This window comes from Populus nigra, chromosome 9 (assembly GCF_951802175.1).
Source record: "Populus nigra chromosome 9, ddPopNigr1.1, whole genome shotgun sequence".
Classification (NCBI taxonomy): Eukaryota; Viridiplantae; Streptophyta; class Magnoliopsida; order Malpighiales; family Salicaceae; genus Populus; species Populus nigra.
In genome coordinates, this window is record NC_084860.1 from 2,241,733 (window position 1) to 2,267,397 (window position 25,665).

General features: G+C 33.4%; 1 pseudogene; it reads left to right on the plus strand.

The window, feature by feature from the left end:
- The first annotated feature begins 7,633 nt into the window (after window positions 1–7,633).
- Window positions 7,634–14,207, plus strand: LOC133703629 (cysteine-rich receptor-like protein kinase 8; annotated as a pseudogene).
- Window positions 14,208–25,665: the final 11,458 nt, after the last annotated feature.

A 25,665-nucleotide genomic window follows, 5' to 3' on the forward strand; every position in this document is an offset into this window, starting at 1 on the left:
TCAATTAATAATTAATAATTATGAATAAATTACTATTTTTACACTATATTTGGATAAGAATTTGATAATTAAGCATTTTATTTGACAAAGATTTTGAGTAGGATATTGGTCTTACACGTGACAATTAATCAAATTTCATAAACATGGGTTGCTTTTATTGAAACCAGTCACATTGGACCTCTACGGACTAACAAAATAACTTGTATTATCATATCTTGTAGAGTGTAATGTTAAAGAGATTGAAAAAACAACCCATTCAAATTGGTATGAATGAATCTATTGGATTAATATCATATAATGTTAGCGCAGACTTCTATTCTGATACCAATTATTAGGGATTTGTGCATGATACTAAAAAGTTGTAAAAGCTCAATGAACATCGTTATTCAAGATATCTTTGAGCCTGCTAAATTAATTTGATCATGTCAAGTTATGATACTTGACTTGTACAAATAATCAGTCCAGAGAGATTTTAATATTGACCTGCTGCTATGGCAGATTAATAACAATGGTCTAGTGCCAAGTAAATTTCATTTAGAACAGAGAAATTAATCGAAACTACTAGTAGTAATATTATTGTGATAATATTCTTCCAAAAACTTCGTGATAATATTTATAACATTTTTTCTCAGCTTCGACATTATAGTCAGAAGTTTGGAGGATCTTATATCTCTCGCGTCTTCAAGAGGAATACACTGGAATATAATTAAAAGAAGAAGAAGAAGAAGAAGTGTTCTGCGTCAATACTGTGAGAAGAAGAAAGCATAAACAAGAAGAGGATTAACTTGTCTGATTTCAGAGAGATATTGTTTTCTTATTGTAACTTTGTACTCATGCTTATATTTTTTTCTTATTGCCCCCATTTAAATTATACATGTGTACATGGTAATTAAAACTTTCTCAGCAACGATGGCACACACATATAGTTATAAAATTATATATTGTTATGGTCCAGTGCCAAGAAAAATTTAATTTAGAACAGAGAAATTAATTGAAACTACTAGTAGTAATATTATTGTAACAATATTCTTCTAAAAACTTCGTGATAATATTTATATATTTTTTTTTCTCAGCTTCAGCATTGCAGTCCGAAGTTAGGAGTATTTATGCTTGCGGTTGCGGTGGATCTTATATCTCTCGCGTCTTCACGAGAAATATAATAAAAAAGAAGAAGGGTTCTGCGTCAATATTGTGAGAAGAAGAAAGCATAAAGAGGAACTTTGTACTCGTGATCATATTTTTAATGTCTTCATATTTTCTGTTTACTGACTTATTAAATTGATTAGTACTATATTTTTTATAAAGTCATCACGAGTCGGTGACGACAAAGAAAAAAAGAAAAGAAAAGAGGTCACGAGTCAATTAGAACCAGATTTTACTCCATTCGTTTTTGTTTTGAAATATCTAATTCCAGCGTCCACATTTACATTTGATTTAATCAAGTCAAAAGATGAACTTTTCCCATCTGGCAAGAATCCACATACCCGACCCAATTCTTTATATATATATATATAGTCAATTTTATAAAAATAAATTACATCTCCATGATTCCTTCCATGAATTGCGGTGCTATAACTCCTAAATTAGAAAAAGTTTAAATCTTAGTCCAATAATTTTGAAAATAATGTTTAATAATATATTCTTCAATTTAAAATTTATTTTATAGGAAATACATGTCACACTTCAAAAAAAATATATTTAAAATAATAAAATAAGGTCTAAAATTTAAATTTATAATTGAAACTAAAAACCCATCCATTAAACTGTAAAATAAAATTACAACAACATATTTAAAGTTTTTCTTTCTTCATTCATGGAAAATAAATGTTGAAACTCTATCTTCTCTCTATTCTTTGGAACAAAGATATGAGTGACCCCAGTATCAAATATTTCCATATAGTTTCTTCTCTATTTTCTCCTTATTTTTTTATCACCTTTTGTGAAGAAGATGCAATCACAACCATATCCTATAAAACATTTTTTTTTCATTTTGGGTAGCTTTTCAAATTATCTTCGCAAAACTTCTCTCGAACATCCATTTTTCCTTTCTATGCCAACATCCCTAATAATATATCATTTTGGGGTCTCTTTATCATCCACAAATGTCTCCAACGAAACGTGGCCACATATTCTTCAAATTCAGAATTCCATCACTTTCTTATGTATCCCATAATTCTTTAAGTAATGGATATAACTATATATTCAAAGATCCGAGTTTTTTTTTTTCATTTTTTAACTCTTTTCTCAATTGCAATCGTATCTTTTTATAGGCTTATTAGATAAAATGAATTTGAAATTATAGAAAAAAGATCAAATTAAAAAATAAATGATTAAGAAGTAACGCGCGGAAAAAACACATCACTCACTCCAAATTTCAGATAGTTTTAATTTTTTTTCTGTAGTTTATTTTATTTATTTATTAGTCCTTAAATTGAAGAGAGAAGAGAGAAAATAATTGAAAATGATGAAAAAGAGAAAGACTAGTCATAAGTTATTTTTACTATAATTGAAAATTTTATTTCATAACAATAATATTTAATATAACTCTAGAATAACCTTTGAAATATCGCATACACGAGAACATGTAAAATATAACAAATCCTAATAAATAAAAGAATGTCTACATAATTTGCGGTGATAACATTAAAATTAAATAAATTCTAATGATGAAAATTAAAAAAAAATGTAGAAGAAAGAGATTAGTCATAAATAATGGAATTAAAAGGCAAATGTCTCTTTTGTTTTAATATATAGTGTTAATAAATTTTTTTAATGATTTTATTCTATTGATGTTTTTCTCAATTAGTGGTAGGATTGAAATTACTATTCTATTAAGGATATAGTAACTAACAAAAAGACTAATAAATATATAATTTTATGTTATGGATTTTTAAATATCGGGTCTGAGCATTGACTATTCTATTAAGCATTGAACACAACATCATTATCTGCAAGGAAAAGCCCAGCCCCCTCAAGGGTTCACTATTCTATGAGGGTTTTATTTTTTATTTTTTCATCTTTAAAAGTTGCTGACTTTGGATGGCTGCTATAAGGAAATCACTATAACCTCAGCTCATCAGTGATCTACTTCCATGTATAGCATCTTAATAGTTGCACTCCATGTATAGCTCATGTGCACACAGATGATCAGCTTGCTGATTTGCTGACCAAGCCACTGGCTCGGTCTTGTTTCACTCTGCTGCATGACAAAATCAATGTTGTTGATGGAACGTCAATTTTGAGGGGTCATATAAGGAAATCACCATAACCTCAGCTCATCAGTGATCTACTTCCATGTATAACACCTTAATAGTTGCAGTCTTGTTTATGACTGTATATTTGTTCATTAAGCTCTTCCCTTAACAGTCATAGTAATTGTATTATATATAGACAGTGTTGTAATGGAATATCAATTAAGTTTCTGCATCAATTCATTTGTAATAATCCTTTAATGGTATCAGAGCTCCCTTCTCCCACGAGATTAGAAACGTTCTCCATGTCGACTAATGGCAACCCTACTCCTCTCTCGAATTCTGTGTCTTCACTCCCTCTTATCACTATCAACACTTCCAGCCAATTACCCTACAAACTCACATCCTCAAATTATCCCTCCTGGGGTGCAACTTTTCTCACCATTCTCATTGGATATGATCTAATGAAATCTTTGGATGGCACTCTGCAATGCCCTCCTACACCTGATGCAAACTCTTCTACCTCTGCTGTGGCACTCCATGCACACTGGAACAGGCAGGACCAGCTGTTGTTGAATGCCATTTTTGCTTATGTTTCTGAAGCAGTTATGTCCCTTATTGCTATGACCACTACAAGCCGTGATGCCTGGCAACATCTCGCTCGCTTGTTTGCCAGCAAATCTCGGGCCAGGATTATGCAGTTGAAAGAAGATCTCACCCTTATTCAAAGGGGATCTCGCACGGTGTCTGATTTCCTTCATGCAGTCAAGATGATTGCAGATGAACTATCGTTGATTGATGCACCTGTTTCAGATGATGATTTGACATTATATGTGCTTAACAGTCTTGGCTGTGAATTTAGAGATATGGTGGCTCTCATACGCACGAGAGAAACTGCCATGTCTTTTGCAGAATTGCATGATCTGTTAATTGGCCATGAACACTACCTCAAACGCATGGATGGACAACCTTATTCAAATCTGGTTGTCACAGTAACACCTCTCAAAGGAGGTCATCAAATCCTCAGTTTAAACACAATAAAAATCGTTTCAATACAGGTTCTACCAAAAAGCCGTCTGTTGTCTGCCAAATATGTGATCATCCTGGTCACACTGCCAAGAACTGTGTTAAATTGCAGTCTTCACCTTCTGTAAATTACACTACCTCTTTTACTCCATCGAAAGGCAAATGGCTTCTTGATTCCACAACTCTGCATAATAATACATCTAATTTGGCTAATCTTTCTATCCATTTTGAGTATAATGGTCAGGATGAGGTGGTCCTTGGTGATGGTACAGGTTTGTATATTGCTAATATTGGTTCCACTGCTATCTTTTCCCCTTCTCGCTCTCTTCGTTTAAAAGAAACTTTGCATGTGCCCCTCATTCACAAAAACTTGATATCAGTTCATAAGCTCACTCATGATAACAATGTTTTTGTTGAATTTCACCCTTTCTTTTATCTTATGAAGGATCCGATCACTGGATCGGTGCTCATGCGAGGCAGGTGTGAAGATGATGTTTATCCTGTGGAACTATGTCCTCCCTCGTCTCAAGCTCATGATGTCACTCTAGCTGGCACACACGCTTCCCTTGATCATTGGCATCACAGGTTGAGACATCCCAGTTCCAAACTTTTGTCCTCTCTTCTTCGCAGTTATAATTTACCACTGTCTTCCTCTTCATCATCTTTACTGTCTTGTGTTTCATGTCAGTGCAATAAGTCACATAAATTGCCCTTTAGTGTCACGTCCCTTACAAGTCATGCTCCCCTTGAATATTTGTATGTTGATGTTTGGGGTCCATCTCTGGTTCCCTCTATTGATGGCTACCGCTATTATGTACTCTTCCTCGATCATTTTACCAAGTATTGCTGGTTCTATCCTATGCATCACAAGTCGAATGTGTCTACTTTATTTGTTCAATTTGCAACCATGATTGAAAATTAGTTCTCTAGAAAAATTAAGAACTTTTATTCTGACAACGGTGGTGAATTTATCAAACTTAGACCTATTCTTACTGCTCGTGGTATTAGTCATTTTACTACTACACTGCATACTCCCAGCAAAATGGCACTGTTGAACGTCGCCAGCGATATATTGTCGACACTGGTATGGCCCTTTTACATCATGCTTCAACCCCTTCCACTTATTGGACATATGCCTTGGCCAAGACAGTTTATCTTATTAATTGTCTTCTTACTATATTACACTCACGTCAAAGTCCTTTTGAAGTTTTATTTGGAAGGATTCCTGATTATCATGAGCTGCGCACATTTGGATGTCAATGCTATCTCTGGCTTGTTCCATATCGTGCAAATAAGTTTCAATCTAAATCCCATCCTTTTGTCTTTCTTGGGTATTCCCTCACCCAACATGCATTTCAATGTTTACATCTTAAAACAGGTAAAATCTATCTCTCGGTCACTACCAAGCATCCCCTTGCATTGCCATTAGAATCCACATGCATCTCTCAAGCTCTCAAAGACCCCGGGTGGTGTAAAGCCATGTCAGATGAATTTACTGCCTTAGTCTCTCATGGTACTTGGCGTCTGGTCCCTCGACCCTCAACTTCCAACTTAATTGGCTGTAAATGGGTGTTTAGAATTAAACGCAATCCGGATGGTACAATGGATCGTTTTAAAGCACGTCTTGTGGCTAAGGGATTTAATCAAAGACTGGGTGTTGATTATACTGAGACCTTTAGTCCAGTCATTAAACCGACCACCATTCACCTCATTCTCTCCATTGCTCTGTCAAATAACTGGCCTCTCAAACAGCTTGATATTAACAATGCATTCCTTCATGGTTAGTTAACAGAACAAGTGTTTATGCATCAACCTGCTGGTTTCATTGATCAGTCCCATCCTCATCATGTTTGCTCTCTTCAAAAGCCTATCTATGGTTTCAAGCAGGCGCTTAGAGCCTGGTATACCGCCTTACGCTCCAGCCTTCTTGCATTGGGTTTCTTTAATTCCAAGTCCGACAACTCCTTATTCATCTATAATCGAGATGGTGTTCTGCTCTATGTGTTGGTCTACGTTGATGACTTAATTCTTATAGGCAATAACAATACATTTCTGCAGCATGTTGTCACCTCTTTAGGTGAAACGTTTTCTCTAAAGGAATTGAATGATCTTCATTATTTTCTTGAGGTGGAAGTTATACCGGTTCAGCAAGGTTTGTTCCTCTCTCAAAACCATTATATTCATGATATCCTTATCAGGTTGAATATGGTTGGCGCTAAGACAGTTCACACCCCTATGTCTGTGTCTATGAAGCTTATACTTGATGATGGTTCAGCCAACTGTGATGCCACTGAATACAGACGCACCATTGGCTCTCTTCAATATCTCTCGCTCACTCGTCCAGACTTGGGTTTTGCAGTTAATTGTCTTGCTCGGTTCATGCACAAACCTACGGTGACCCATTGGCAACATGTTAAAAGACTCTTGCGCTATGTCAAACAGACCATGCATTTTGGTCTCTTGCTGCGTCGCCAATCCCACCCGGTACTTTGAGGGTTCTCTGATGCTGACTGGGGTGAAAATCTTGATGATTGTAAGTCCACCACGGCGTATATAATCTTCCTGGGTAATAATCCTATCAGCTGGCATACTAGGAAACAAAAGGTTGTGGCTCGTTCTTCTACAGAAGCTGAGTACAGGGCCCTTGCTACTGCAGCTTCTGATATTGCATAGATAAAATCTCTCCTTGATGAACTAGGTCTCACGTTACGTGAACCACCTCTCCTGCTTTGTGATAATGTTGGAGCCACTCAGCTTAGTCTCAATCCTGTTCTGCATTCCAGAATGAAACATATCGCTATTGACCTTCACTTTGTTCGTGACTTTGTCCATCGCGGCCACTTGCATGTTGCTCATGTGCACACAGATGATCAGCTTGCTGATTTGTTGACCAAGCCACTGGCTCGGTCTTGTTTCACTCTGCTGCATGACAAAATCAATGTTGTTGATGGAACGTCAATTTTGAGGGGTCATATAAGGAAATCACCATAACCTCAGCTCATCAGTGATCTACTTCCATGTATAACACCTTAATAGTTGCAGTCTTGTTTATGACTGTATATTCGTTCATTAAGCTCTTCCCTTAACAGTCATAGTAATTGTATTATATATAGACAGTGTTGTAATGGAATATCAATTAAGCTTCTGCATCAATTCATTTGTAATAATCCTTTTAGCTGCTGCATGTAAAGGTGATCCCCATCGTTTCAGTTGTGAAGAGATCTCTAAAAGAGCCTTTTTGCACGTTGCCAATTCTCGTCAAGGTGCCGAGTGCCATATATTTTATGGTCAATTCAAAGTACGTAGGTGTCCTTAATAAATAAATAAGAAAACACTTTCATTAATAAAAAATTAAAAATAAAAATAAAAACCATGGGATTATACCAACAATTAAATATCACAAGGCCATACCACTTCACCATGTACGCAAGCACGGTGCCAATGGATTCTTCAAAATTAGTGCTTCTACTTTCGTTCTCTTACATCCTTCTACACCAACCTTCCCTTACCGCTGCTCAGCCGAACTTCATTAATTATTACTGTAACAACGTCGGCGACTACACAACTAATAGCACGTACCAAAGAAACCTCAACAGCCTTCTGTCCTCCCTAGCATCCGACACTCAAATTGACTACGGATTTTACAATCTATCCGCTGGCGAATTTCCTGTCCGAGTAAATGCAATTGCACTATGCAGAGGAGACGTTGCGGTTGATGTTTGTCGAAGTTGCGTTAATGACTCTACTCATAAGATCTTAGAGGTTTGTCCTAACAAGATGGGGGCATTTGGAGTTTATTCACTCTGTATGATACGATACTCAAACGGATCTATATTCGGTGTTGTGAATGAAGAACCATCTATCTACCGGGCGAATCGACAGAATGTTTTGGATGTAACTCTATTTAATCAGGCACTCCAAACATTATTTGCCATACTTCGAGCCAAAGCTGCATCAGGGAACTCTTTAAAGAAGTTCGCAACTGGAAACCAAAGTGCTGGAGATGAAACAATATATGCTATTGTTCAATGCACGCCTGACTTGTCTGAGGGGCAGTGCTCCAGTTGCCTGCTTGATGTTTCTCGGATGATTACAAACTGTTGTGATGGGAAAGTACAAGGGAAGATTGGAGCTAAACTCATAAGACCAAGCTGCAATTTGAGATGGGAGATTGCACAGTTTTTTTTTTTTTGATAATCATTGAGAGTATATTGAGAAGGCCATAAAGTGAATAGCCAAAGAGAAATACAAGCAATATAAAAAAGAAAAAAGAAAAAAGAAAAAAAACTGATCTACTACAGCAAACAACAAGAAGACTACCTAAGATTTCTTATTACACCATAATTTGATGCCATCAGAAGATCTTAAGAGGTCATTTACTGTATAATTAAAGTTTGAATCTTGAGTATGCAACCAAATAGCAACCCGATGAAGGATGGTGGAGAAACAATCAAACAAGTTTATAGTTCCCTCCTCAAAAACAATTTTGTTCCTCAGCAACCATATACCCCAAATAGTACTACTTGAAATTAATCTCCAAGCTGATCTTTGGAATTTGCCATGAACCATTTCGGGCCACTGCAGAAGAAGCAAGTTAATTGTTCTTGGTAAACAACATTGGATACCCCACCAATCCAAAACTTTCATCCAAACACTCCTAGAAAAGTTACAATGTATAAAAAGATGCTCTGAGGTTTCCAAATTTGAGCTGCAAAAGACACATGAAGCTTGTGTGGCAGACAAAACAGTCCGTTGATGGAGAAAAGCTCTTGTACTAACTTTGTCTTGTACTGCCAACCAGAGAAACATCTGAACTTTCGGAGGAGCCCCTTTAATCCAAACATTGGCTTCGAAGACTCTATCAGTCGCAGAGGAGGTATTGTCAATTAGGGTGCAACACGATTTAACTGAGAAGCTGCCATCAGAATTGCATGGCCATATAAGTTTGTCATCTTTTCCTTGATGAATTATCGTTGGCTCCAGCATTGAGAGCAAATGATGATATTGTTGCTCTTCATAAGATAAGAGCTTCCTACGCCAAACCAGATTCCATCGCCATTGATCATTCACCCATTGACCCATCTCATTAACCAAACCATTCTGAAAAGTAGAAATTTGGTAAAGCTTAGGGAAAATGCTACGTAAAGCATTTGATCCTATCCACATGTCAGACCAGAAAAGGATGGAGGATCCATCTCCAATCTTGAATTTAATGTTTTCACGCAATAATAAGCCGATGACACTGTTTGGATTCAAGATTGACAAAACGTCTTTCCAAAATGGGGAAATATGACCATGCAATTTTGGGATTCCATTCTCGAAAGTTGGGGAGTAAAGATGGGTTGTTACCTGTTTCCATAAGGCTTGTTCTGGTAAGCTTAGCCTCCATATCCATTTGAAAAGCATGGATATATTTTTTGACATTAAAGAACCCAACCCGAGGCCTCCTTCTTTTCTAGCTTTCACAACAATACGCCACTGCACCTTGCAGATTTTCTTTTGCTTCGCCACTCCAGACCACAAGAATCTTCGTTGAATAGATGTTAGTATATTACAGACACCTTTGGACATAAGAAAAGAAGACATATAATATACTGGCAATGAACTCAAGACACTTTTGATTAAGCAGATACGTCCTGCCATACTAAGCATACGACCTCTCCACATGCTCAACTTTCGTCTGAAATTCTCAATAATAGGCTTCCATGTAGATAATCTTTTAGGATTGGATCCTAAAAGCATGCCTAGATAAGAGCAAGGCAAGAAATCAAATCTGCAAAAAACTGAATGTGCCATACTAGCACAAGTATCTTCCCCAATATTTATGCCAATTAAAGAGCTTTTATGGAAGTTAATATGCAAACCTGAACAAATAGCGAACCACAACAGGATCCTTTTAACTGTTTTGACCATATGAAGATTAGCAGGCATAAAGATCAAAGTGTCGTCTGCATATTGTAGGTGACTGAGGCAAAAGCTGTCTCCAAAAGGGATACCTTTGAAAAGATCATTTGAAGCTGCTTTTTGAAACAAAACAGATAATCCCTCTGCTGCTATTAGAAAAAGGAATGGAGAAAGGGGGTCACCTTGGCGAATCCCACGGCCCATCAAGAATTCCTTAGAAAGAGATCCATTAATCAGCACTGATAATTTTGCAGTGGAGATGCAAGTGTTGATCCAATTAATCCATTTTTCACCAAAACCCATATGCCTCATAACCTGCTCTAAATAATCCCACTGCACACTATCGAAAGCTTTGTGAAAATCCACCTTAAAGATAAGGCTCGGCACTCTATGTCTTTTCAAGGAATGAACTGCTTCATTGGCAACCAAAAACCCATCAATTATTTGCCTCCCTGCCAAGAAAGCTGTTTGATTCTCACTAATAAGGTCATGCATAACCACTTTCAGACGGCTAGAAAGAACCTTTGCCATTATCTTGTAAATGCCATGAATCAAACTAAGAGGCCTGAAATCTTTGAAGCCAACTGGGGAAGCTATCTTCGGAATTAGATGAACATAAGCATGATTGACTCCTTTTGGAAGCCTACCTGTTTTGAAGAAATTCTTGGCCAGGTCTAACAGATCATCTGCAATAAAATTCCAAGCAAGCCTGTAGAATTTGAAATTGAAACCATCTGGACCCGGACTCTTGCTCCCATCACAATCCCAAACACTCTGCTTTAATTCTTCCAAAGTGATATCTCGCTCCAAGTTAGCTGAAGAAGAAGCCGAGAGTGTTTTAAAACCAACAGGCCCTAAACCAATTCGGAATCTATCAGGACTTCTGAATAAGTTGGAGAAGAAGTTAACTGCCGCATCTTTTATGACCGGTAAACCTTCAACAACAGAACCATTATGAACCACTTTCTTGAGATGGTTTTTAGCCCTCCTGAAGTTAGCAACTAGATGGAAGAAACACGTGTTGCGATCGCCCAGGCGACACCAAATTTGGCGAGACTTTTGACGCCACATGCTTTCTATATGCAAGTTACATTGCCACTGTTTCTTGATCAATGAATCAAGCGAGTTCTGCTCTACAGTAGATAATTGTCCATATTCTGATTTCTTTTCTATAGCTGAAATATTGCTTTGGATCAATGACAAAGCAGTCTCCTGATGCCCAAAACCAACGTTGTACACTTGAGATATTACCATCACCTCCACCACCACAAATATCATCACCTCCATTCTTCCTGCAGCAGCACAAGGTAGGCCTTGGATTGTTATTAACTCCCTCCCGAACTTTTATTTTGATGTTTTGATTTAGTAATTTAATAGTTTAATGATATCCTTAAATCATTCAATTTGAATTAGGTAAGGAAAAAAGAAAGAAAACTTGGTGTGTTTTTACCATGTTTAATTAATTAATATTAAAAGAAGTAAATATTAATTAATATTAAAAGTAGAGTAAATTACAATAACCTTCTTGACATATTATAAAATTATAGACATCATGAAAAAAAATGAAGCTTTAAAAAAGCCTTTTAATTTCATATATAAAACCATATTACAGAAGCTTCATCCAAAATTCATTTGAGAAGATATTTAAATTGAAAAATTAAACAAATTATAGAAAGAACATAAAAATGGGACTTGGTTATTTTATTAGTACATCAGCAATATTAATTTCAGTCATTACTTATTTCTTATTTTTATATTTTTATCTACTTTAGGAATTTTTTTATTTAACTATTTTTTTAAAACAGTAATTTTAAATGTTCAAAATCTTCAAAATCTTCGAGTTATGGGACTTGGATATTTTGGATATAGTCAAGCAGTTTTGTCAAATCTTCAAAATTTTAAATGTTTTCTATAATTTTATAATAGGAGTTATTGTAATTTAGCCTTAAAAATCTGTTTATTATTTTTTATGGTTTATATTATGGAACATGATAGGATTTGGATCTATTCTTTTAAAAGAACAAAAAATTAGCTGATGGTTAAGCTTTTGCGAGTCATGGGGGCAACTTTGCTTTGGGTCATAATTAAGGCCTCAATCATTGAGACTGTCCACATTCAGAACTCACAAGTCTCGACTCAAGTTCTTAAAAATTTTAGGTTTATGCAGGAAAGAAGAGCAACACAGCACGGATCATTGTCATTACTGTTGTCCCAGCTGTCGATGTTATGATACTCGTCATCTGCATCTGCCTATTCATAAGAACACGAAAGCAAAGGGAAAAGGAAAGAGTTGAAAGTAAGTATTAATTTGGTTGCATGAAGATAGTATTTGGTTGTTGAATTGTATTGAAATAAACGATGATAGGGGCTCTTATTTTTTATTTTAAAAATACATAAATTTTTTATGTGTGTGTGTGTGTATTTATATTTTATCTGTTACACTAACTAAATACAGTTTACGTTTCTTCCTTAATTTCCAATGCTATTACGTTTCCGTGCATGCTAACTTGTTCAACTTTTGAAGCTGTAGACGAAATAGAAAGTGCAGAATCATTGCAATTCGCATTCAGCGCCATTCGAGATGCAACAGAGGACAGGGTGGATTTGGTGCTGTTTACAAGGTAGTAAAGGATATACTGCTACTTACGTATAGTTAAATCGCAATGCTCAAGATGATACAGGTAGTAATGGATTGATATGATTTCAGGGAGCATTTCCTAGCGGACAAGAGATTGCTGTGAAAAGACTTTCTAAGGACTCTGGGCAAGGAGATTTGGAATTCAAAAATGAAGTCTTATTGGTGGCAAGACTCCAGCACCGGAATTTAGTCAGGCTTCTAGGTTTCTGCTTGCAAGGAATTGAAAGGCTTCTTATCTATCAGTTTCTGCCTAATGCGAGCCTTGATCACTTCATATTTGGTAAGGCCAGGAACCAGCTAATTTACAATTGTATTATAAGCAATTGAGTCTCCTTCGATATAATGAATATATCTCGTACTCTTTCCCTTGAGTAACTTGAGCCATGCGATTCCTTGAAATGTAGATCCAACCAGGCGTGTGCATTTGAACTGGGAAAAACGTTACAAGATTATTGGAGGAATTGCTCGAGGGCTCCTTTACCTTCACGAGGATTCTCGACTTCGAATCATTCATCGTGACCTCAAAGCCAGCAACATTTTGTTAGATGAAGAGATGAATCCGAAAATTTCAGATTTTGGCATGGCGAGGTTGTTCGTAGTGGATCAAACTCAAGGCAATACAAGTAGAATTGTGGGAACCTAGTAAGTATCTGAACATGATGAACAGCATAATTACTATTTATTAAGCTCGTCCTTTATTGCTTTGTATCAAAGAAGAAGAAATGAAAAGTCCCGACAATATAAAAGATGTTAAACATTGTTAACATTGTCGAATCTAATAATATTAAACTTTTCGTTGATGATAAACAGTGGCTATATGGCTCCAGAATATGCAATGCAAAGACACTTCTCGGTCAAGTCAGACGTATTTAGTTTCGGCGTGCTAGTTTTGGAGATTGTGACTGGTAAAAAAAATAGTTTTCGCAACGGAAATGACAAAGAGCACCTTATGAATTTTGTAGGGATATCTGCAAGCCCTTCAATATTGTGAATTCACTTTGGATAAATTTTGCAGGCATGGAGAAACTGGAGGGAAGGGACTGCTCAAGATATGATAGATCCCGTTTTGAGTAGTGGCTCAGCAACAGAAATGATTAGATGCATCCACATTGGGTTACTCTGCGTTCTAGAAAATGTAGCTGAAAGGCCGACAATGGCTTCAGTAGTTCTCATGCTAAGCAGCTCTTCCCTTACATTGCAAATACCTTCTCAGCCTGCATTTTTTATGAACAGCAGCACATATCAATCAGATCTGTCATCCTCAATGGGGCATAATTCAAGGGTGACTGAGTCCTCGCTATCTGAATCTGAAGCTATGATCCCTTTGTCCAAAAATGAGGTTTCAATTACTGAGTTGTATCCTAGATAATGGTTTAGATGCAGAGATTTAATATAAAACCAGTTTTGTGGTTTCGGTCAATCGTTTGAATGTTTGGATCGGGATAAATATTTGAAATCGTATCAATGTTTTAATGAGCTTAGAATATCATTACTTTTATTTTTTTCTACTTAGATTAATAAAATTAAACATAAAATTTAATTAATCACCTTTGAATGTTTTAATTGAGAATGATATTCTTTTTTGTACATTTTCCGATTCATATCATTTTTGGTCATCATTAATATTGCTGAATGACAAGTTGATCCCAGTGGGCGAATGCATTTCGTACATCAATTTTTTTTTACAATATTTATATTATTCATACATAACTATGTGATGAGATACTTTTCTTTTTTAATAGTCTGTATTATTGTTATAAAAAAAGATAGCAATTTCTTGCTATTTCTAAATAGAAAAAATAAAGTTATTAGAGACAAAGAGAACATGTTTTCATGATTATGCCCCTTAACAATTAAAAATTAAGCCCCTCGAATTGTTTATCAAATCAAAGATATGGATTTTCATGTTTTCTTATTTTTGTGTTGTGTTGTTATTTATTTTTGGATTCTCACACAAAAAAAATAATATCAAAAGTCAATATAAGAAGCTTAATTGCAAGAAATTAAAATCCAAGGACCAAAGTGAAAAGGCAAGGATACTATAAGGAGCTTAATTTATTTTTTCAGGGGTAATTTTGAAAGAATTAAAAGTTGAAGAGCCAATTAAAGGCATGGGTACTAAAGAAACAGATTGGAAACCAACGACTGTTTTGTAAATGGCTCTAAAATGCAGGGATCCAGTTACATTTTACGCAGGGGACTTGATTACACAATCTCCGAACTTCATTCACCAAATTAAAAATGGCTATTCCCATCTCAAAACGGCGCTGTTTCAATGAACAGTGTTCATCTTTCATCAGCAGACCATACCAGAAGAGGAAAAGCCGCCCGCGCCCCACGATGCGTCTCCATTATCACTGTAACGGTCTTGTGAGTCCGTTTCATTTGTCTTACCAACGCATGGCATTATCACTGTAACGCCCCACGATGCGTCTCCACTATAGGCCAGAGAAAAGCCACACCGAAGTGAGGACGGAGAAAAGACGGGGTGGGGGGGGGGGAATTAACAAAAAACCAGGGGGAAACCAGAGAGAGCAAACACAGGGACGAGGAGAGAATACCAGATGACAAAAAAAACGAACAGAGTTATAGACCCAAAAACAACACAAAAACCCAGAACAGAGCAGACACAAAACGAAGACGAAAAAAAAAAGAGGACGAACAGAAAACAACAAAGAAGAGAGACCTTCTGGAAATACATGAAGAACATAACGAGTTGACATAGTTGAGTATGAATGCTCCAACCACAGTTTGGTATTACATTTGAATGGAAGAAAGTTAAAGTTTCTATAGGATGGAGAATTGTTTGACATACAATGCTTAGTGAAATTAGTTTCGGTGTATTTTTGTTCTTGTGCATCCCATGAATTATTATTATTAGTATTTATTATTATTATTATTATAATTTACGGGGGTTTACACCTTCTGGGCTTCTTTTCAGAACTTCAACAAAGAAACGTCTGTTGTCTTTTAAGCAACAGATTGCTTGAACCAAACCAGCAACGAAGCAACATATATATATATATATATATATATATATATATATATATATATATATATGGTTTTTATGAATACAGTCAAGTCTCTCAAAAATATAAAAAAATTCATATCGTATTTTCATACAAAAAAAAATTAAAAAAATATATATATGTATTTAACATATATTTTGAGCTTTAGTAACTGGTTTATTAAAGTCATGAGAACTTGACTCATATTTCAAAAACAATAAAAAACTATTTTGTTTTCTTTTAGTGTATGAGATTACAAACTTATACGTAAGATGTAATTTTGATATTAAAAAGGGATCTCCTTTATTTTATTCTTTTTTAAAAAATATTTATGGTTTTTTTCTTTTTTAATTATTTTTTGATTAATAGTAGTTGTTGTAACCCATTTTTGATCCCGCACAAAACAAATAATAAAAATACAAAAAAAAAATACAAAATACAAAATACAAAATAATAAAATACAAAAAAATCAAGAAAATATTCTAAAAAAAAATAACAGTGAAAAAAGGATGCCAGAACGCTTAGAAAATGGTCAAAAATTGGTTGGGGAGGTTTAAAAATACAAAAATTAAAATTTGACAATATTTTGTTGACTAATAATAGCCCTATTGACAAAGAAAATTCAATTTGAGGAAGAAAAGTCCAAAATCAGATGTTTATGGACTCAATTAAATTTTATTGAGAGTTTAATTGAATTTATGGAGGTTTTGATTGCAAGAAAAATTGATTTTGGAGTTAATTTGAGCTTTAATTGGAAGAAATTAAAGTTCTGGGGTCAAATTATAATTTTTGGAAGTTAATTTGGTCAAATCAGGGGCTTAATTGCATAAATATTGAAGTTTGATGGTCAATTAGAGACTTAATTGGAGAAATCCGAAACCAAGGACCAAAATGGAAAAGGCGTGCAAGTAAAGGGGCTGGAATTAAAACCGGTCAGGGGCCTAATTGCAGAAATTAGATGTTTATTGCTCAATTAAGGGTCAAATTGCACTAATTCAAGACCAATGATCAAAGTGAGAAAGGCGGCCAACTTCAAGGGCGCTGTTGGATTTTGGCAGGGATGCAATTGCATTAATTTTTAAATCAAAATTGCAATTGAAGACTCAATTGAACAAATCACAAATTGAGGACCAATGTAAACTCTGTCACGTTTTGCTGCGTTTTCCTTTTAAATGAAACGGCGCGTTTTGTCCAAAACGGCGCCGTTTCATACACTGTTAAAAAAAAAAAAGAAGAAAGCTAGAAATGGTGCCATTTTGAAACGGCACCATCTTCTTATTCCCCTGGACACTCGAAACAGGGGAAGAAGAAGATTTTTTCTTCCTTCCTCTGTCACCGCTATCCATCCTTCAAAAAGACGCCACCTCCCCTCTAAAAGATGCCGAATTGCCAACCACTTTCCACGTGTTGGAAGGGGCGGTCGCACAGTGGCCGCCCCAGCCACTTCCCCTCCCCTGTTTTTGGCTATAAAAACAGGAGAGGCAGCCCAAAGAAGGGGACCAAAAAAAAAGAAGAAAAGGGGAGACCGAGAGAGAGGAAGAGAGGAAAAGGAAGAAGAAGAAGAAGAAGAAGAAGAAAAAAAAAAAGGAGACCGAGAACAAAGAGAAGAGAGAGACCGAAAAACCGAAAGAAAAAGAAAGAAAGAAGAATCAGAAAAGAGCAAAAAAAAAACAGAGGAGGGAGAGGAAGAAGAAGGAGCAGCTCTGCCGGCCACCGCAGTCCCTCCACCGCGACAACAGCACCGCCGCCGCCGCTCCAGGTAACCTCCTGCTGCCCCGTTTTGTTTCCTCTTGCTCAGCCCCTGCCTGCATTTGCATGCAGAACGTGAATAATTCACCTTCTGCAGCAAATGGTGAAGGAGCTGGTTACTGTGTTGGTGCACAGTAACCAACCCATTTGGTTTTGGGTCGGGTCAGGCCCAGCCCACTGATCTGGGTCGAGTCCGGCCCATTTCAATTTTTTTTTGAAAGAACAAATATTTTTCAATATTTGTGATTTCCCGAGTGTATTGTTTTACGTTGTTTTGTTTAATCTCGATTTGTTTTCTGTCATTTAAAAAAAAATACGAATCCGGTATTAAAATACCCGGTTTTCATCAAAACTTCCAAAATACAAATAAATAGAAAAAAAAATGTTTTGTGCATACGACCAAGTGTCTCAAAGCTAAAAAATCATATTGTATTTTTCATACACCAAAAAACAATGTTTTAGCATGCATTTTGGCTTTAATAACAAGTTTATTAAAGTCAAGAGAACATTGGCCAAAATTTCAAAAACAACAAAAAATTTTATTTTGTTTATCTTTTAGTATCCGGGGTATGACATTACACGTAATGCGTATTCCGGATATTTAATTCTTTTTTCGGACAATAGAACCTGAGGTATGACATTACACGTAATGCGTATTCCGAACAATAAGAAACCACAACACGACCTTAGATTTTATTAGACATTAAAACAATGCAGCCTACCTTAGGTAGGACGTAGTTGGGGTGCTAATACCTTCCCTTTACGCAATCAGTCTCCGTACCTGATCTCTAAAGACCAGTTAGGGTTCCTAGTAACCAGAATACTAGGTGGCGACTCCCAATCCATATTTTTCACTGATAGGAGACAAGAATTCCTTGTCTCTACGTATTTTCCAGGAATATACCATTCCATGTTTTTCCTTGAGGGAGGGCGATCGCCGCGACGCCGCACATGTGCAACAGTAGTTTGTATTTTTATACTGTAAAAATATAAATTTGGTATTTTCTAATGTTGCAAATGTGTGTGTGTGTATATATATATATATATATATATATATATATATATATGATATGAATTAATTTTGTTAAATTCAAAATTCATGTTAAATTCATGTTTAATTTTGTTTTGTATGAAAATATGATATGAATTAAACTATATATAAGAACTTGAATTTTGAATTTAACAAAATTAATTCATATCATATATATATATATATATATATATATATATATATGTATGTATTTAACATGAATTTTGAGCTTTAGTAACCGGTTTATTAAAGTCATAAGAACTTGACTCATATTTCAAAAACACCAAAAAACTATTTTGTTTTCTTTTAGTGTATAAGATTACAAACTTATACGTAAGATGTAATTTTGATATTAAAAATTTAGTTTTTTTTTAATGACATCAGAATAATTAGATTTTCTTTACTTGATAAGATAAGGATCTAAACCTTAAATCACTAACAAGAAAACCATCAAAACCCCTAAACCACATTAAATCACAAAGCAACTTATCTTAGATAGGGTGCATTAGGGGTTCTAATATCTTTTCTAGTCATAACCAGTTCCTTACCTTTGAATATCTGACAGAATCGTATAATACTCAGGTTTCCTTGTAACCTTGAACCAAATATCAGGTGGCGACTTCCAAATCAAAACGATAACTACCTTGATGTTTTGCGGCCATAGTTGACACGTATAATATTGGAATCATTTATATAAGCGAAAAAAAAATATTATGAAATATTTTTTATTTTTCATGAGGTAATAGCCATTAATATGTTCTAAGTTGAAATCATTTTATAAATGATCACTTGAATATAATTCAAATAAAACATTAATTTAATAGTAATTAGAAAACTGTAATATGAAATAATAATTAAGTGGTTAGTATTTTGAAATGTTTTCCATTTTTTAAAATAATAAAATAGATAACTATTCTTTTTATTTTTTAAAAATATATTTCCATTATTATTTAGAAGATTATTCCAATTTTTTTATTTATTAAAATATTATTCCATTATTTTTAACAAATACATTTAAATAAAATATTTTTTTTGAAGAATATTCCATTAAATACCATTTAGTTAGCTTCTGAATCTTTTTTTTTCAAATTACATTGAGATATTTTTATGATATTAGTAATAGCTCTTTTTAAAAAGACTTTCCAATGAGCAGCAATCTTGGACTAAGATACATGGGCTTAAATATACACTTGGTGTTAATAGGTCACTCTATAATACTTAAGTTAATAAATATAAAAAAAATGAGAAAAATATAAAAATAAATGTGAAATGTTGAGTCTGAAAAAATTATAATGTGTGAACCTATTATGTTTACCTATGATCCAAAGTATTTATAAACCTTAATCATGTAAGCTCATACTAGGAGATGGAGAGTTGCACAATAATTGATTAGTGAAAATATTGGTGTTCATCTTTGGTTGTAACGCCTCTCACTTCATTGGTAGATGTCGTATGTGTGTGGCATTGCATCGATCATTTTCCTGGATTGGGAAATGGTCGGGAATAAAAAGGACAATGAATTCTTGTTCTTTATTGGTGGAAAAAAAAAATAAGAGTCGTCACTTAGTATTTTGGTAACTAAAACCCTAACTAGTCTCAGAGTCTACGAAAGGGAATTAATTATGTAAAGGAAAGGTATTAACACTTCTCATATATCTTACCTAAGGTAAGCTTCATTGTTTAATTGTCTAATATAAACTAAGATATTGCTATGTTTTCTAATTGTTAGGTTGTCTAAGGTTACAGAAATGTGCTTCTCAGTAATAAGATTCTTATCTTATCAGGTAAAAACTTAACCGTTCTAAATTCAATATGTATATATATATAAATTTTTATTTAATATCAGAAATACTACTAGAAAATTAATAAATATAAACAGAAATACAGGCGCAATATTTCCGTCAGTAAATTATAGTGAATTTTACTGAAGGAAAAATTCCCTCGGTATATACCGAGGGAATTACTATGGGAAAAAAATTTAAAACAAAGACAAAAATACGATGATGTGTCATTTATACAACAGAATTACCAACAGTAAAATCCGTCAGTAAAATCATTGGTAAACTATTAACACTGTTTGTCATGTCAATTACAAAGGGAATCACCAATGAAAAATTTCATCGGCATTTTCTAGAGAGCTCTGAAACTTTTCACTTCCCAATTGCACCGTTAATTACTGTTCTTTACAGACAAAATCACCGACAGATTGAAAAGTCATCAGTGTTATTTGGCAGGTTTCTAAAATTTTTTGATTAAATTGAAAATTTAAATTAAATGTTACAGTTGTGATCACCAACGGATTGAAAAGTCATAAGTGATATTTGATGGTTTCTAAAAAGTTTTTATTAAATAAAAAATTTAAATAAAATATCACAGATGGAATCACCGAAGAAATGATTAAAAATATTAATATTTAATTATTCATCGGTAAAATTGTTAGTAAAACACCTCAATAAAAAGCCTAGAATCCCTCATTTCATAACAGACGAACCTCCTTTCTTCTTCTTCTTCTTCTCCCTCCTCCCCTTATGTCAAAAATATCAACATCCCTTTCTTTCTCTTCTCTCCTCTCCTTTCCTCAACTCCTTCTCTTCTCCTCCATGCTTATGAATGTCTTTTTCTCTTTTCTTCTTTTCTCTTCTCAGTTTTTTTAATTAATATACTTTATGAATTTGTTTTTTTTCTTCTTCTCGACTCCACTCGCAACTACATTCAGGTAAGATTTTTTTCTTCTTCTTTTTTGTGTTTTTTTTCATTATATTTGTTATTTTATTTTATTTTAAAATTTTTTTGTTCTTAATAATTATATGAATGTTGTTGTAGATTTTTTTTTTCATATGAAATCAATTTTTAGTTGATTTATATATAGGATTTTTAAATTTTTAGCAATCACAACTTCATTTTTTTCATATGAATTTTTTTTAGTAGAATTGTTTTTTGTGTTATTTATTTCTTGCAAATTTGTTTGAGTTGATTTTCTTCTTTTTTCCAAGCAACTTAGTTCTGAGTATTACAGAGTGTTGATTTATATTAATTTAATTATTTTATAGTTTTGTAAAATAGATTTTTTAAAAATATTTTTAAATAATCACCGACGGAATTACATATGGTATTTTTCCGAGGGAAGTACGGACAAAATTTATTTTTTTTGCGCGCTTTTTCCACTAGTAAATCCATCGATAATAATATTTTTTTATTAGCAACGGACTTACCGACGGACAAAAAATTATCGACGAAAGATTCACCGATGGAGTATTTTCATTTGTGATTCCGTTGGTAAATTAATTGCCAACGAAATGATAGTACAAATACCAATGGAAAATTTCATCGGTAATTATAAAAATTCTTGTAGTGAAATATGTCTTACATATAAGTTTGTAATTTCAGATACTAAAAGAAAACAAAATAAATTTTTTAGTATTTTTAAAATATAAGTCAAATTCTCAAGAATGAGGTTATTTGTTAGTAGGAATACAAGATAGGTTTGGTTCTTATTTGAGAAAGAAATAGGAATGTAATTTCTCCCATTCCTTGTTATAAGAAAAGAATAAATTTTCTAATTCCATTCGTTTTTGTTTTGGAATATCTAATTCCATAGTCCACATTTACATTTGATAGTGTGTTTGGTATTATGTTAGCTTTTGTGGTCATGGTTTGAAAAAAATTATTTTATAAAAAGGTACTTTTAGTTGAGGTTGGTTTGGTATTTATATATATTTGGTTAAAACTATGGTTCAAATAGAGGATAAACAAAAAGTAGTTTAATGTGTTTGGTTAAAAGAATGCTTTTTAAATTGAGGTTATATATAATGGTTTTAATTTAAATATTGTATATTTAATTACTGCTATTACATCATGAAATAAATAATACTTATATCAAATATTTTTTTATTGTTCTATTAAATTATCTATAATTTCATCATATACGAAATTCATCCGACAATGACTATAGTTTTCTTGGTTTCTTAAGCGCGCAACATCAGGTAAAATATCATCAGGAACAAAATTGGGATTGCAATCAAATTCTGCAAATGCTACGTCATCAAGCGATCTCCTTCTAATTTTTTGAATAAAACACAGTTAAAAATAAAAATAAAAATTTAATTTTTTTTAACTGGGTCGGACTCGTTTCAATGCATTTAGTTAGCTTTAGAATTCAATTCTAGTGTTTGATTTAAATTCAATTCATAAATAGGTTGAATTAACATGTTTAAAAATATAAAATTCAATTCATTTTATTTTTTATATTACCTTTATTTTATTTTTTCAAAGGTATTGAAAAAAAAGGCTAGATATATTTTTTTTATTAGAATATTTTTTAATATTTTATTTTTTTATGATATTTCTAGAGATTAAATTTATTTTTTATTAAAATCTTTAAATTAAACTTTATTTCAAAGGGTAGAAAACATGCTGTGTAACTTTTTCTATTGCCAGTTTGTGCCGAAGGGTAGAAAACACTTCCTTCCCTGAGTTTTGAGTCAAAGGGTAGAAAACACTTTAGTTTTGAGTGTAACTGTCAAAGGGTAGAAAACAACCACGTGTTTTGACGTTCAGACTTAACCATAAAATAATAAAATTGCAGGTTGGCGGAAAGCAGCTGAGAGCTGCTTTCCACAAACCTGTGGTTTATTAGAATTTTCTGTGGGTCTCATGTCAACAGTAAAATGCATTTTATAATAACTAAACATTCAGTTTATGCGCAAAAGCTACCGCTTAAACATACAACTTTTTTTTTTCCGTCCCATACTAACTTCTCGTTTGGTTTGAAGACTTACCTAGCTGAATATTCATGGAGAAAGATCGAGATATTATTTTTCGACTTCAAAATCGGACCTACACTCGCGTTGGTGTCTTAGAATTTCAAGACTTTAATGTTGGAATAGCAAAAAAATGTCATTAATTAATCACTACACACAACATGTTAGCGAATATCGGAATCACTAGCATGGTCGTAGTTAACATTATGAAATAGTTTTAACTTGTTCCATTTCTAGCGCTTTGTTGTGGGTATCGACTTGAGGTGTCTTCTTGCAAGTTTTGTTTTTTTATTAGTGAGCATTAGTCACAACATCATAACGTACAAAGAAAACCTGAGTACAAAGTTTTCTTAAACGTAGTAAAAAAAGAAGAAGAAGAAGAAGAAGGAGGACATGGAGAACTCTTTTCCATTGTTATTAATCTCATCCAAGCTAGTAAACATTAAAATCTCTCGGCCTCATTATTTGTATGTCATATTTTCTTTTTTATTTCTAGGCAGAGAACAAGCAAATCATCCCTTGACCAACCAACATGGATTAAAAGCAAAAATCACGATCCGGGTAAAGGGCACAATTAAGATTTGTTAATCTAAGCGGTTAGTTGTATTTTTCTTCCCCCTGTCCTTATTCTCTCCTTGGCTAGCCCTGGACGGGCCTAGGTTGGGTTGTATTAGAGCTTAAATTGAAGAGTTGTTAGATAATTAGGAATTAAATAGAAAGGAAAGGGCTTAGACTAAGATGCACAGTAATTTTGTGTTTTTTAGGAATAAGGCAACAATACACTTGGGGGATTAGGTATACCACTAATAATACCAAATATTAAAATTAATTCAAATAAAAATAATTAACTAATAATATAATTAAAGTGCTTAAAGTAAAGAGTATAAGGATAGAAATTGCAAACTCAATTTTAACGTGGTTCGGCAAGCCTACATCAAAACCTCAAGTACCAAACTGTACTGGAGTATTGTATTTTTTCACTAGTTCAAGTTCAAAGAGTGCAATAGCCATATGATAAATTCACACCAAGATCTTTATACTAATTGAAGATATTTTCTCTCCAAGATTTTTTTCTCACTTAAAAGATATGCACTCTTAAATATATTTTTTTGGTGACAAAACCTCATCAATGCCAAAAGTTTTATCCTAACTCTCAAAGGATTGCAAGAATGATTTTGTTTACAGCAAATAAAAAAAAAAACTCTCTCAAAAAATAAAAAATACAATTGAAGCTTGTATGTCTATAACTCACTTAATAACACTTAGAATACTTGAAATTCTTTATGTGTAGTGAGCATATGAATCAATGCTTTTGTGTTAGAATATGAAGATTAAAATTAGTACAACATAGAGTATGATATGATTGATGATTTCTAGTTTATTTTTCACTTGAAATCATCTTTATATCATATTTATTTGAAATCCTCTTCTATTTTAGCAAGAATGAGAGCTATTTATATATAATTTTCTTAAAAAACTAGACATTGGAATCCCATTAACAATTAAAGCGGTCGAATGGTTCCTGTAGATTCCCAGCTATTCATCTTTGATGAACAAGCGGTCAACTAGTTCACTTGGTGTCATCATATAGTTGACCGAGTCAACTTAAAATCTTGAATTTGATAGTTTGAACCTGGTGAATCTTAAATTGATATCAATTCTATATGCATATAGAGTGAATTCTATGAGGTCATTTTAATTGTGCTATCAATATAAGATATAAAGATTTATATATAAGCAGTAAAAATGAACACTTAATTCTAAGTCTTCCCTTTGCTTCCTTTTTAGATTTCTTTCCATTATGTTTGTTGATATGTTCTTCGAATAAATTTGTTCGATTCTTATTCTCAACAATGAAAATATTAGTCCAATTTCCATTTAAGTTTTATAATCAAAATATATAAGAATATTAATATGTGACCTAAAGATCAAAAACTTAGATGATGACAATTAATATATAAACTTAGATGTAAAAATGAGTCTCCCTATATTTTTCAATATAATATCTTGGAGACTTTAACAAAAAGAATCAATCTATTGTTTGTATTTCTCCCCATTTGTATAATAGTTATATTCTCTCCCCCTTATTCATATTGTTTATATCTATATTATCTCCCCCTTTTTCATCAACAAGTTTTCTTGTGTTATAACATATATATAGATGTTCATTGGATACCACTTAAATTCCTTCCCATCTGTTGCTACCTAATTTTTTACCCATGTTTTGATAAATTTTCAGAAAAATCCAAAAATAGCAAAAAACATTGAAAATTCAAAAAAATACGTTTTTAATACATTTGCATCGTTTTTAGCATTTTTTGCATCATCTCAAAAGAATTTAAATTTTCAAAGATATTTG